The sequence below is a fragment of the Leucoraja erinacea genome, chromosome 6 (genome assembly GCF_028641065.1).
Source record: "Leucoraja erinacea ecotype New England chromosome 6, Leri_hhj_1, whole genome shotgun sequence".
Lineage (NCBI taxonomy): Eukaryota > Metazoa > Chordata > Chondrichthyes > Rajiformes > Rajidae > Leucoraja > Leucoraja erinaceus.
In genome coordinates, this window is record NC_073382.1 from 72,194,044 (window position 1) to 72,206,482 (window position 12,439).

The 12,439-nt window shown below is 43.3% G+C and overlaps 1 protein-coding gene across 5 annotated transcripts in view; it reads right to left on the bottom strand.

Moving 5' to 3' along the window:
- tpp2 (tripeptidyl peptidase 2) overlaps positions 1-12,439 on the bottom strand; it is an 80,755-nt gene that overhangs the window by 15,252 nt on the left and 53,064 nt on the right. The window contains exon 25 of one of the 5 annotated variants that reach the window (XR_008723660.1): positions 9,343-9,443. The exons of the other annotated variants lie outside the window; for them this stretch is intronic. The gene's annotated coding sequence lies outside the window, so the exon portion shown is untranslated. The remainder of the gene's footprint in view (positions 1-9,342; positions 9,444-12,439) is intronic. 5 annotated transcript variants of the gene reach the window in all.

Genomic DNA, 12,439 nt, shown 5'->3' on the forward strand with positions numbered 1-12,439 from the left:
TTAACTCTCCATTCCTCTGTCTTTCTACAATTCTAGGACTCAAACAATGAAAGGGTTGGACATTTAAAACCACAGCATCACAACATTTCTTCTTGCAGAAACTGGTGAATTTCTGGAATTCTCTACTCCAGAAAGTCATGGAGCCTAAATCATTAGAAGAATTTACAGTGGAGATAGCTAATTTTTTGGAAAATTGAGAGATGGGAAGAGGCTGGGTCAGCAGGGATCTGGCACAGTGAAGAATAGAAGCCCAAGGTAGATCAGTCATAATCATAATCAAATAGCACGCAGGCTTGAGGAGCCAGGCGGCCTATTCCTCCGCAAATCTGCTTGTGTTCTTGGTACCTTTTCACCCCTGCAGCCCAACTGTTGTTTATTTATTAACCTACAGCTGCTATTTCCTTCTTAAATCCATCCATCTTCAAGCATTTTTTTCAAATTACCCTACTGACAAAAGTTAGTATCATCTACGTCAATATCTCAGCATCTATGGGAATGATTTTTTTGTGTTAAAGACATGATGCAAATGTAAATTATAATTCTGGGGTTGGATATATAGGTTAAGGTTCTAATCATTGCCTACCCATTCTCCGTCTGCTTCTTTCACTTTCCTTTCCCCCACTGTTTTTCAAAATGTGACACGGGAATGGAGGGTGGGGTTGCAATAGAAATTATGGTTTTAAGATCAGGTGAATTTCAAACCTTTGACTAAACGAAGAGTTGGATATAGGAGCAGCAAGAAGAAAAAGAGAGAGGAGAGAAGGATAAAAGGGACTAAAACGAGGGGCCCTGCATCATTGCATGACAGGTAGATAGTGTGGTAAAAAGCTTTTGTCACGTTGGCTTTCAGTCAGAGAATTGAATGCAGAAGTTGGGACGTTATGTTACTGTTATACATGGCATTGGTGAGACTGCATTTGGAGTATTGTGTTTGGTTTTGGTAGTTGTGGCAGATACAATAATAACGTTGAAAAGTCGTTTGGACAGATACATGGATAGGAAAGGTTTAGTGGGATATGGGTCAAATGGAACTAGCTTAAGAAGGGCATCTTGCTCACATGAACGAGTGGGCTGAAGAGCCTGTTTCTATGCTGTATGACTCCATTACAAAGTAGGTAATTGATTTTGAAATATCGTGGGATGCCCAAGAAAGTAATAAACATTTTCTTTATGAGCATGTTCTTTCCCCTCTTATTTGGATGAGATTGCAGCCTAATGGGGGGTGAGTGGGATGGGGGTACACGGATCTTCCCAGCATGAAGTTGGTAATGGGATCGGTAAATTTCAGCAGGGTGGGTCTCAGCAGGCAGAGGCAAGGGAAATAGGCCAATAAGTCGTAACGTTTCAGTGATTTCTGTGTTGAACTTTGTGAAGGAAAATTATCGGTTCATTCTGTAAATGATGGTCTGCAAATACAAAACTGCAAGCTTAAACGCATGCCATGATGTGAATGCCATCTGGTCCTTTAAAATGTGGGGCCAGTATTGATGACTGCAAATTATTAAATTTCAATTATCTGGGTAAAATAGGATTAAACAAGCCCGTTAAAATAAATTTACAAATAGTTACTGACAGTATTAAATAGATAAAGGAAAACCATCCATTCTTTGAATTTCTAGCCGTTCTTAATGAGTAGAGATACAACCACTCAATCTGTCAAGAGTAGTTATCACAAATGATCACTGTCATCACTAACAGTGCTATCTACGATTATTAACATATACAACATTCTGCAATCCCAGAAGGCCTTCAAATGAAAGATCAAATGATTTCATTTAGAAAATAGGCAAAATAATCTCAACTTTATTTTAGAAAGTGGTTGTGCCAAGCAAACCTACAAATTTACATTCAACAAAAGAGTGACAAGAAGTTTACACAAAAAAGCTGGAGAAACTCAGCGGGTGCAGCAGCATCTATGGAGCGAAGGAAATAGGCAACGTTTCGGGCCGAAACCCTTCTTCAGACAAGTGACAAGAAGTTGCCTGGGTTTCAACAACTAAGTTACAGAGATAGATTGAATAAGTTAGGTCTTTATTCTCTGGAGCACAGAAGGTTAAGGGGGGACTTGATAGAGGTCTTTAAAATGATGAAAGGGACAGACAGAGTTGATGTGGACAAGCTTTTTCCTTTGAGAATAGGGAAGATTCAAACAAGAGGACATGACTTCAGAATTAAGGGACAGAAGTTTAGGGGAATATGAGGGGGAACTTCTTTACTCAGAGAGTGGTAGCGGTGTGGAATGAGCTTCCAGTGGAAGTGGTGGAGGCAGGTTCATAGGTATCATTTAAAAATAAATTGGATAGGCATATGGATGTGAAGGGAATGGAGGGTTATGGTATGAGTGCAGGAGGTGGGACTAAGGGGAAAAAAAGTTGTTCGGCACGGACTTGTAGGGCCGAGATGGCCTGTTTCCGTGCTGTAATTGTTATATGGTTATAATCATAAAATGAAGTTACAAATCCTGATAAATACTTTTGTTCAGTTTATACTGAAACAAATAAAACACTGGAAAAAATGTCTACACTCTCTCCCCTGACTCTCAGTCTGAAAAAGAGTCTCAACCTGAATAGTCACCTATTCTTTCTCTCCAGACATGCTGCCTGTCCTGCTGAGTTACTATAGCATTTTGTATCTATCTCCATACCTAAATTTAGCTTACAGAGTTATAAAGTCTTACTGAACTTTTATAGGGTTAAGGTTAAGCCTAACTGGATCTATTCATACTAAAGCTGCTGAATAGCCTCTGCACGTGTTAACAAACACTAGCTGCATATTATGTCAACATACCATCACTGCGACAGCATTGTGCCGTCCTCAATCATCCTAACACATCTATTTAGGTCAATTTCAATTGCCGTCAAAGTTAAAAGCAGCCAACCACCCCACTGATTGAAAAGGTGACAGAAGAAGATTTAATTACTATATTCCCCCAAAAAAGTTAATTATTGAAAGGGAACAAGTCTGAAAAGTTCTGATGTACCATATGCTTTGTCGTCAAGATTTAGAAGATGTATCAATCAAATCACTGCTGAACTGACTGTGATCCAATGCGTTCTTCTGGAGATGGACGTCTGCAAGGAGCAGGTGGTACAGCACAGTCTAGTTAATTAAGCCATTGTGCAGCAACATAACCAGACATATCTCTCATAAGACCATGGACAGACCGAACCTCAGCACCTGGGATTTATGTATTCAGAGACAATGCCATAAGTGACATGATGGCAAGACCTTTCTTGGCCAGTGAAGAGAAAGATTCCTCCTGTTGGATGGTGCATGTATGATCCGAGTCTCCATGCTACAGCATACTGCCCTTGGGGACAAGCCAATCATCCATCTCCTACTGCAAAGACATGCAGTGGTCTTTGTCCAGGTTTATTCTGAAGAACTAAATCGAGCCACAACACAAAACAAATATCAACTGCTGCTGCATGGCCGTCCGAAGGGGGAGTGCGTTGGGTGCGACCGTAACCCCCACCTTTTTTTAATAAATCGGAGCACAATCAGCCTTTCCACTTTGTCGGAAATCGCCCGAAATTCTGGATCCGGCCGCTGGACAATTCAGAAGAAATAAATGCGCCCATCTCCGCTCAGGATCAGATTGCCATTTGTACTGCACCCACTCAGCTCGATGCCTCGCGTCTACTCCAGATAAGTATGGAATATCGCGTTGCAGGAGGGGGAGTCTGTGAGGGGGTTGCCCACGGGATGAGTTAGTAACTAATTTCTCCGGGCCCGAGGGAGAGAGGGGAGGGGAGGGGGGGGGGGTGCGGTGTCTGCTCGCCTGGTCCAGCGTTTCCAACCGCAGCGTCGGAGCCTCGCCAATGGCCAGCCTGGCGACCAGGGGACCATCCCCCCGCTGCCGGGCGGGAGTGGCTGTAATCCCCAACACCAGATTCCGCCCAAGCCATCTTCTGCCCACGCCACCCCCCTGGGCACACGCTACCCCCGCTGGGCCCACGCCACCCCCGCTGACCCCGGCTGGGCCCACACCACCCCCGCTGGTCCCACGCCACCTTCAACCCCCCCCCTCCCCCCCGCTGGGCCCACACAACCATCATCTACGGCCCCCCCTCCAGAAAGAGGGGGGGATGTGAGAGGGAGGAGGGAGAGAGAGAGAGAGAGGGGAAGGGAAGGGAGAGAGAGAGAGAGAGAGAGATGGGGGACGGGAGAGGGAAAGGGGGAATATCTTTAATGAGATTGTAAAATTGAGGTAGGTTTTAGAGCTATTATATATTTTCCTCATGAATAATATCAAACAATTGGAACTGCTTTCTTTGCCTTGATAACAATACTGAAAAATATGTTCCAAAGTTTGTGACTCTTTTTGCAGCATATTTTTAAATATAATTTGAATATTACAAAAATCTGCATGTTTTCAGGGCCATCATGGATCTGTTCGCAGTAATGAAGCAGTCTGTTGATGATGTTGCTGCTGAGGTGGGGGCAAATATGCGTCAAGCCAATAGCCTAATCGTTAGGAGTTAAAAGATAGCCGAATCGATAAAGAGCTGAGAAGAGGAATCAGAGCTGCCAAGGAAAGGTACTCTGAGAAGTTGAGGAGCAAGTTCTTAGCTAGTGACTCTTCTTCAGTTTGGAAGGGCATGCAAGAAATTACCAGCTATAAGAGGAAAGCCCCCCGCTCTTTGGACAATTGTCAGCTGACGAACGACCTGAATGAGTTTTACTGCAGGTTTAAAAATCAGAAACGTAACCCTGAAACCCCCTCCCGAACAAACACAGACCCTGCACCCTCTCCTTCCTATTCACCACTTCACACCTACTTAAGGCAAGACTCCAGTATGAAAAGAGTGGATCCTTTCCCACCCCAACCAACACTTCACACCCACTCACAGCCTAACCTCAGTCTGCAAAGACTGGGCCCTTCTACACACACCCCACTCCAATCACCATTTCACACACAATTACTCATTTTTAACCAGTCCCTGCAAAGATGTACTGTCCCTGCCTGCTTCAAAGTCTCCTTCCCTGTACCCAAAAAGGCAAGGATTACTGGTCTTAATGACTACAGGCCTGTCGCACTGACCTCTATAGTCATGAAGACCCATGAAAGGCTTCTGCTGGCCAAGCTGAAAGATTAGATTAGATTAGATTAGATTCGTTTATTGTCATTCAGACCTTTCGGTCTGAACGAAATTCTGTTTCCCTGCAGTCATACATATAATTAATAAAATGACAAAAACACACAATCAACACAAATTTAACATCCACCACAGTGAGTTCACCAAACACTTCCTCACTGTGGTGGAAGGCAAAATCTTAAAGTCTCTGGCTCTTCCCTCTTTGTTCTCCCTCTGCGCCGAGGCGACGGTTCAAACTCCGCGGGTGGTCGCTGCCTCGCCACAGCTCAGAGGCCGAGTCAGGTCTCTGCTGCCGCCGCCGCCGCCGCCACAGCCTCGGTGCCGAGTCAGGTCTCCACTGCCGCCGCCGCCGCCGTCGCCACAGCCTCTGTGCCGGGTCTCCGCCGCCGCCGCCACAGCCACAGCCTCGGTGCCAGGTCTCCGCCACCGCTGCCGCCGCCGCCGCTACAGCTTCAGTGCCGAGTCCGGTCTCCGCCGCTGCTGCTGCCGCTACAGCTCCGTTGCCGCCAGCTCCGCCATTAGGCCTCAGCGCAGACGGAGACGGGTGATACGACCGAAGAAAAAGTCGCATCCCCCGAAGGAAGGATCACAATCCTCCTGCTGGACCCTCTGCATTTTGCATATTGGGCCAATAGATCTGTGGATGATGCAGTCAATCTGGGCCTGCACTTCATCCTCCAGCATCTAGACCACCTATGCAAGGATATTGTTTGCTGATTTTAGCTCTGATCCAGGACGGGGATCTCTGTACTCTTTTCAGTTTGACATCTTTCCTATAACATGGTGCCTAGAACTGAACACAATATTCTAAATGCGGTCTCATCAATGTTTTATACAACTGCACTATGACCTCCCAACTTCTATACTCAATGCTCTGACTGATGAAGGCCAAAGTGCCAAAATACTTTTTGACCACCTGATATACCTGCGATTCGACCTTCAAGGAACCATGCAACAATCCCTCTGCCCACCTGGTTAATTGATCCAGAACCTGCTGCAATCTTTCACAACCATCTTCACTATTTGCAAATCCACTCAGTTCTGTATCATCAGAAAACTTGCTAATCTTGCCCTGTTCTGTGACTTTTCACAGAGTGCTGGAGTAACTCAGCGGGTCAGGCGGAGTATAAAAGTTGGGAGGTCATGTTGCAGTTGCATAAAAAGTTGGTGAGGCCGCATTCAGAGTAATGTATTCAGTTCAGGGCACCATGTTATAGGAAAGATGTCATCAAACTGGAAAGGGTACAGTGAAGATTTATGAGGATGTTGCCAGGACTGGAGGGCCAGCGCTATAGGGAGAGTTTGAGTAGGCTGGGACTCTATTTCATGGAGCACAGGAGGATGAGGGATGATCTAATAGAGGTGTATAAAATCATGATTTGAATATATATGGTTGAGTTTTGCCCAGAGTAGGTGAATCGAGGAGCAGAGGACACAAGTTTAAGGTGAAGAGCAAAAGATTTAATAGGAATCTGAGAGGTATTTAAGGCAGGGACTATCGCAAAATTTAAGAAACAGTTAGGTACATGGATAGGACAGGTTCGGAGGGATATGGATCAAATGTGGGCAGGTGGGACTTGCTGGACCGAAGGGCCTGTTTCCACACTGTATCACTATGACCCTATCTATCTTTCCCTCTCAAACCCATTCTCCTGCCTTCTCCCCATTGCCTCTGACACCTGTATCAGTCAAGAATCTATCAATCTCCTCCTGAAAAATGTCCATTGACTTGACCTCCACAGTTGTCTGTGGCAAAGAATTATTCACAAAGCACAGTTCACCACCCTCTGACTTAAGAAATTCCTGCTCATCTCCTTCCTAATTCTGAGGCTGTGGCCACTGGTCCTAGACTCTCCCACTAGTGGAAACATCCTCTCCACGTCCACTCCATCCAGGTTTTTACCAGGCTGGGACAGATGGCAGCAGCTTCACACCATGTCCCAAAGCTTGTGTCCTGTCCTGCATCACCCAAGACAGCAGAGATATTATAGGAGAGGGCAAGCATTGTAACAAAGTAGCTCACGATGGTTTGGGTAACATTCAGGAATGTCTATGCATGTCACATCATGAATATTACTGAAGGGTTTTGACCCAAAATATAATCTATACCTTTCTCTAGAGATGCTGCCTGACCCACTGAGTTACTCCAGCACTCTGTGACATGTCACCTATCCATGTTCTCCAGAGATGCTGCCTGACCCGCTGAGTTACTCCAGCACTTTGTGTCTATTTTCCCTTCACCCATCTGCCCAAGCCCACCCTCCCCCCTCCTTTCCTATGTTCCTTTCCACCCATAAACCTCTCTCTGCCTTTACATTTCACTCCTCTTTCAAATCTGCTCTACCTATCTACATGCATTTTTCTTAACTTTTTAAGTCATAGAATAATGCAGTGTGGAAACAGGCCCTTCAGCCCAACTTGCCCACACCGACCGACATGTCCCATGTAAACTAGTCCCACTCACACACATTTGGCCCATATCCATCTAAATCTGCCCTATCCATGTCAGTGTCCAAATGTCTCTTAAACAGTGGGATAGTCCCAGCCTTAACTACCTCCTCTGGCAGCTCGTTACATACACCCACCAACCACCCTTTGTGTGAAAAAACTACCTCTCTGATTCCTGTTAATTTCTGACATATTGGTCACAAACTTGATGCAAAAATGCTCCAAAATAAGGCTCAGAATGCATCAGAGAGCATCTAAAACACCCGAGCTTCCAGGGCCCTTAAGCGGGCCCTGGTCCCCGGCATCAAGGGACTTCACACTTCGCGCTCGTGATGTGCGCAGCGCGCACATTATTTCACATTCAATTTTTTCTTGTGATCCTGTCATGCCACCCCCCTTTTTGAAAAGCTTCATAAGGGCCTGGCTGCTGGACAATCGTCAACTTGGTGAAAGACTGCCGCTAGCCTGCCTGAAATTCACTGGTCTTCCTATGCAGTAGTTCTGCAGCCGAATACTGCAAACTGGCACACTTCTAATAGAAAGCCAACGTCATACTATTGCAATGTAATTGGATGACGAGACTTCTGACAAAATGCCAGCAGGAATATTTTGTATTATATACATTGTCAATTTTTTTGATGAAAGGCAATTATTTGAATAACTCTAGAAACAACAATTCCTGGGGTTAAATTTACATTTTGCAAAATATTAAAAACAAAAGGTCAGTAACAAAAAAATTAAATGTATTAATAAACTTAATTATTATGCTTATGTTGTGAAATAAATCTTGGTACCTATTGTTGCAAGTACAAATTTTATTCCATCTATTTTCCATTCTAAGGCAATTCATAAACCTCAGAAGTTCAAGGCGCAAATATTCCGAGCCAAAACATGGAGGCTAAACCCGATATGAAAACAGAGTTTGGTGAATGGCATTGGGATGTTATGGTAAAGATTGGTGACACAGTGGTCATCAATTTTTAACGTCACCCCCTTCACCTGATCAGAGCCCCAGCCTATAGACATGCCACAGATCTTTTTCCTTTTATTGTAAGATATTAAACTTGAATTAAACCGAGTACTAATGGCGACCAGCTGCTGAGGTGAGTTTTAAAGAGGTATGTGCTTAATACGCCACCTATTAAGACTCTCGTCATAAAACGAATGCTCCATGCAAGCCACCATGCTGGAGAATCTCCTTTGGAAACTTTCCAGTGCAATCATATCATTCCCATAGTGTGGCATTCGAAATAGTGCTCCATGTGGCCTAACCAATGTTTTATAAAGTTACCTAATATCCGTGTTCTTATATTCTATTCTTTGTCTAATGAAGGGAAGTGCCCTATAGACCTTCGTTACCACCTTATCCACCTGTGGTGCCACCTTCAAGGTCCTTGGACATAACCAAGGCTCCTCGGTTTCTCAATATTATTAAAATTTGCTCGGAACCCATCATCCTATTTGAATTGTGGAGTCTCAGATTCGGACTTAGCACGGCCAAACACCTCTGCTCCCACTTAGAAAAACGTTCTACAGGGAACATTGTTGCCATTACTGTAATCTGCATTATTTGCTTCATTTGACATCCGACCTATAATCTGTGTGTAGTGATAATTTTGGGGTCAGAATTCAGATCAGTAAACTCCTAGATGTTCAATCATATTGCAAGCTGTTCATGGAGGATGACGTAAACTTTGAAGTGGGTGAAATTGTAGAGTTAGAACAAAGAAAGAAAGAAAGGAGGGGTTAAAAAAAGACAATACCGAGCTTAAACAAAAAAGTGGCATGCCACTACCTGCACCTCCTAGCACCAGTTACAGAGCAGCAATAGAAGAGGCTTGGGAGCAGGTCGCTTTCCTACCTCCTCAGCTGGGCAATAATGCATGCGTGGGGGACCTAAAAGGGGGTAAAAATAACTTTTAAAATGGGGATAGCAATTAAATAAAATTACTTATTGCTTTGCAATATAAATTTGGACACAAAGAGGAAGAAATGGAGATAACCTGGTGTGTCCCATGCACCAGAAGCTTGCTTCAGTAAGATACTGATAACAAATCTAAGATTTTGCTTTAATAAAGTAAATGCATTCCAGATTTAAAAAAAATAAAATGAAATAGGATGTTTGGTGCATCAAACTGTTGACGGTGTTTTTCCTGACACACAAGGAGTTATAATCCTATAAATCATCGTCCTTTAATTTCGACAATTTCATCAACCTATTTTATTCTAAAATGTTGACCTGTTCTTTGCTTCTGTCACCATCTTTGGAATTGCATTCCACAGCTTCCAGATTCTTAGCGCAAAGTATTTCACCCAACGTGCTAAACTTTAAAGAATTAATCTTGTTTATTTTTTTACATAAATCACGCCATTTCAGGGATTTGAACTCAAGATTATTTCTCCACATCATTGTTTTTCTAAACTAATTATTGTCCTTCCATTTACTGTCTGTTCCATTCCCCATTTGCTCTCTTCAATTAATTAACTTGCAGTTCCCTGGACTGAAATTCAATGCCATTTCTTGCCTATATGACCAGTCCAATGATATCCCTCAGCAGAAAAATTCCCTCCTCTTCATCAACTAAACACATATCATCTGAAATATCTCACATCTAGATCTTAAAACGTCAGTTATGGACATGGAAATCCATCTTCACCTCTTACTCATTTCAATATCACCCCTGGGAGGCAGACAGAAAGCCAGAGATTTTGTCTCCGTTATAAAATGCCTTTTGTAAACCATCTCAATGACAACAGCATGTATTTACATAGGACATTTAACTTAATAATCTGTCCAAGGGTGTTTCACAAGTGCATAATCAAATACAACTTGATACCAAACTATACCAATGGGAAACGGGACATGTATGATTTAAAAAGTGCCTTGTAAGAGAACACAAGAATTGGACAGAGAGAATTTTAGGGAGGAAGTTCCCAATATGCTCAAGGTATCACATCCTGGGAAGCCAAATAGATGTACAATAAATGGTAGGATCCTAATGAATGATGATGAACAAAGAGAAGCAGGGGTCCAAGTCCATAGATTCCTGAAACTGGCAACACAAATTGATGGGATGGTAAAGAATATATGGCACAGATTGATGCAAAGTGCTAGAGTAACTCAGCTGGTTGGGCAGCATCTCTGGAAAAAAAGGACGGGTGACGTATTGTACTTCCCATTTCCTTATTGATGCCTTTTTGTCCTTTGGTGAATCCTGAAAATTTCTCATTCAGAACTCGGAAGCATTCGGCTAACTTGAATAACATAGAATACGTAGAACAGTACAGCAAAGGAACAGCCTCAATGCCAATGCCAAACACGATGCCAAGACTATCCAAGTGCACATAGTCCATATCCCTCCATTCCTTGCACATATTAAAACAATCAAATTCAATCTTTAACTTCTCCTTACCCATGGCTGTTTTTTTCTTTTTTTAGTAGCAAGAAGAGATACATTAATGGTAAATGGTTCCAATTCTTCAAATCTCAGCCACTGGTTGTTTAGTCATACCATTCAGTGCATTTCCCCCAAACAAAGACAGCCAAAAGGAAGGAAGCATGTGGCAGTGCAAGGCAGGAGAGAGGGAGAGGAGTGGAATAAGAGGAGATAGGGAAGGAAGAGGGGGAGAGAGGAAGAGACGACAAAGGGAAGAAAAGAGAAGAGGCATAGTTGAGAGTTGAGGAGGACTGGAGATGTGTAAGATTTCCTGTAGATTTAGAAGCTGTGCAACTATAGTGACAATATTCAGAACCAAGGTTATCAAAATTTTGCCGAAGTTTACATCTGGAACAACCAGCCTAGATTCGGCAACTGTTTCGCAGAACACTTGTGATCGGTCCACCAACGTTTACTGGACCTTCCAGTTGCTAACCATTTTAGTTCCCATTTCCATACTGACCTTTTAGTCCTGGGCCTCCTCCATTGCCAGTGGGGCCATATACAATCCGGAAGAACAGCACCTCATATTCATAAGATTACATTTTATCTTTGTATGCCTCATTGTCACCTTCCCCTAGCGAACAATGATTTATTCTACATTGTCCTTTATCTTTGTCCCCTTTGATCTCTCATTGTCACACCTTACCCTTCCATTTCTGTGTCTCCCTCTCCCCTTGAATCTCAGTCTGAAGAAAGGTCTCGACCCGAAACATCACCCATTCACCCCCCTTATTCTTCCTCTCTTCCATGTGTCCCACCTTGATGCTCATCCATTTCACATTTCCCTTCTCTCCATCCCCAACAACTTATAGTCCTTCCACTGGCTTCACAATTCACTGAATTTCTATCCTTATCTCACACTTTTTGTTCTTGCATCTCTGGCCTGAGGAAAGGTTCCAACCCAAAACATAACCTATCCATGTTCTCCAGAGATGCTATCTAATCTGCTGAGATCTTCTTTGTAAACTAGCAAATGCAATTCCTTGTGTCTACGTTACCTAAACCTCATTAGTTGAGCTACAGTATGCAGACGATATTCATGCTTGTGCAGACACCAAGCTATCATTTATGTTTTCAATGCAACATGAGAGACTTTGCAATCAACATGTAGAAGACGAAGGTCCTCTACCATCCTGCCCCTGACCCATCAAACTGACAAAACAAGCTTCCAGCAAATGGAAAACGAGGACCACTTGCCATACCTAGGAGAAGCAGACATCAATGAGGAAATTTACCATACCTTTTAAAGTATTACCACGGGCTTTGTTCTCAAGACTCAAATTCAGGAAGAGAAAGCCAGCGATGGATTGTGTCTTTGGTTGCACCATTATGGTTACCTGTATTTCAGGATTTTTTTGTGTTATTGACTATTATATATATTCATCTGTGTGTTATTATGTTAACAGACATGTTAAGTTGCAGCATGCAAGAATTTTATTGTTCCATTTCTGG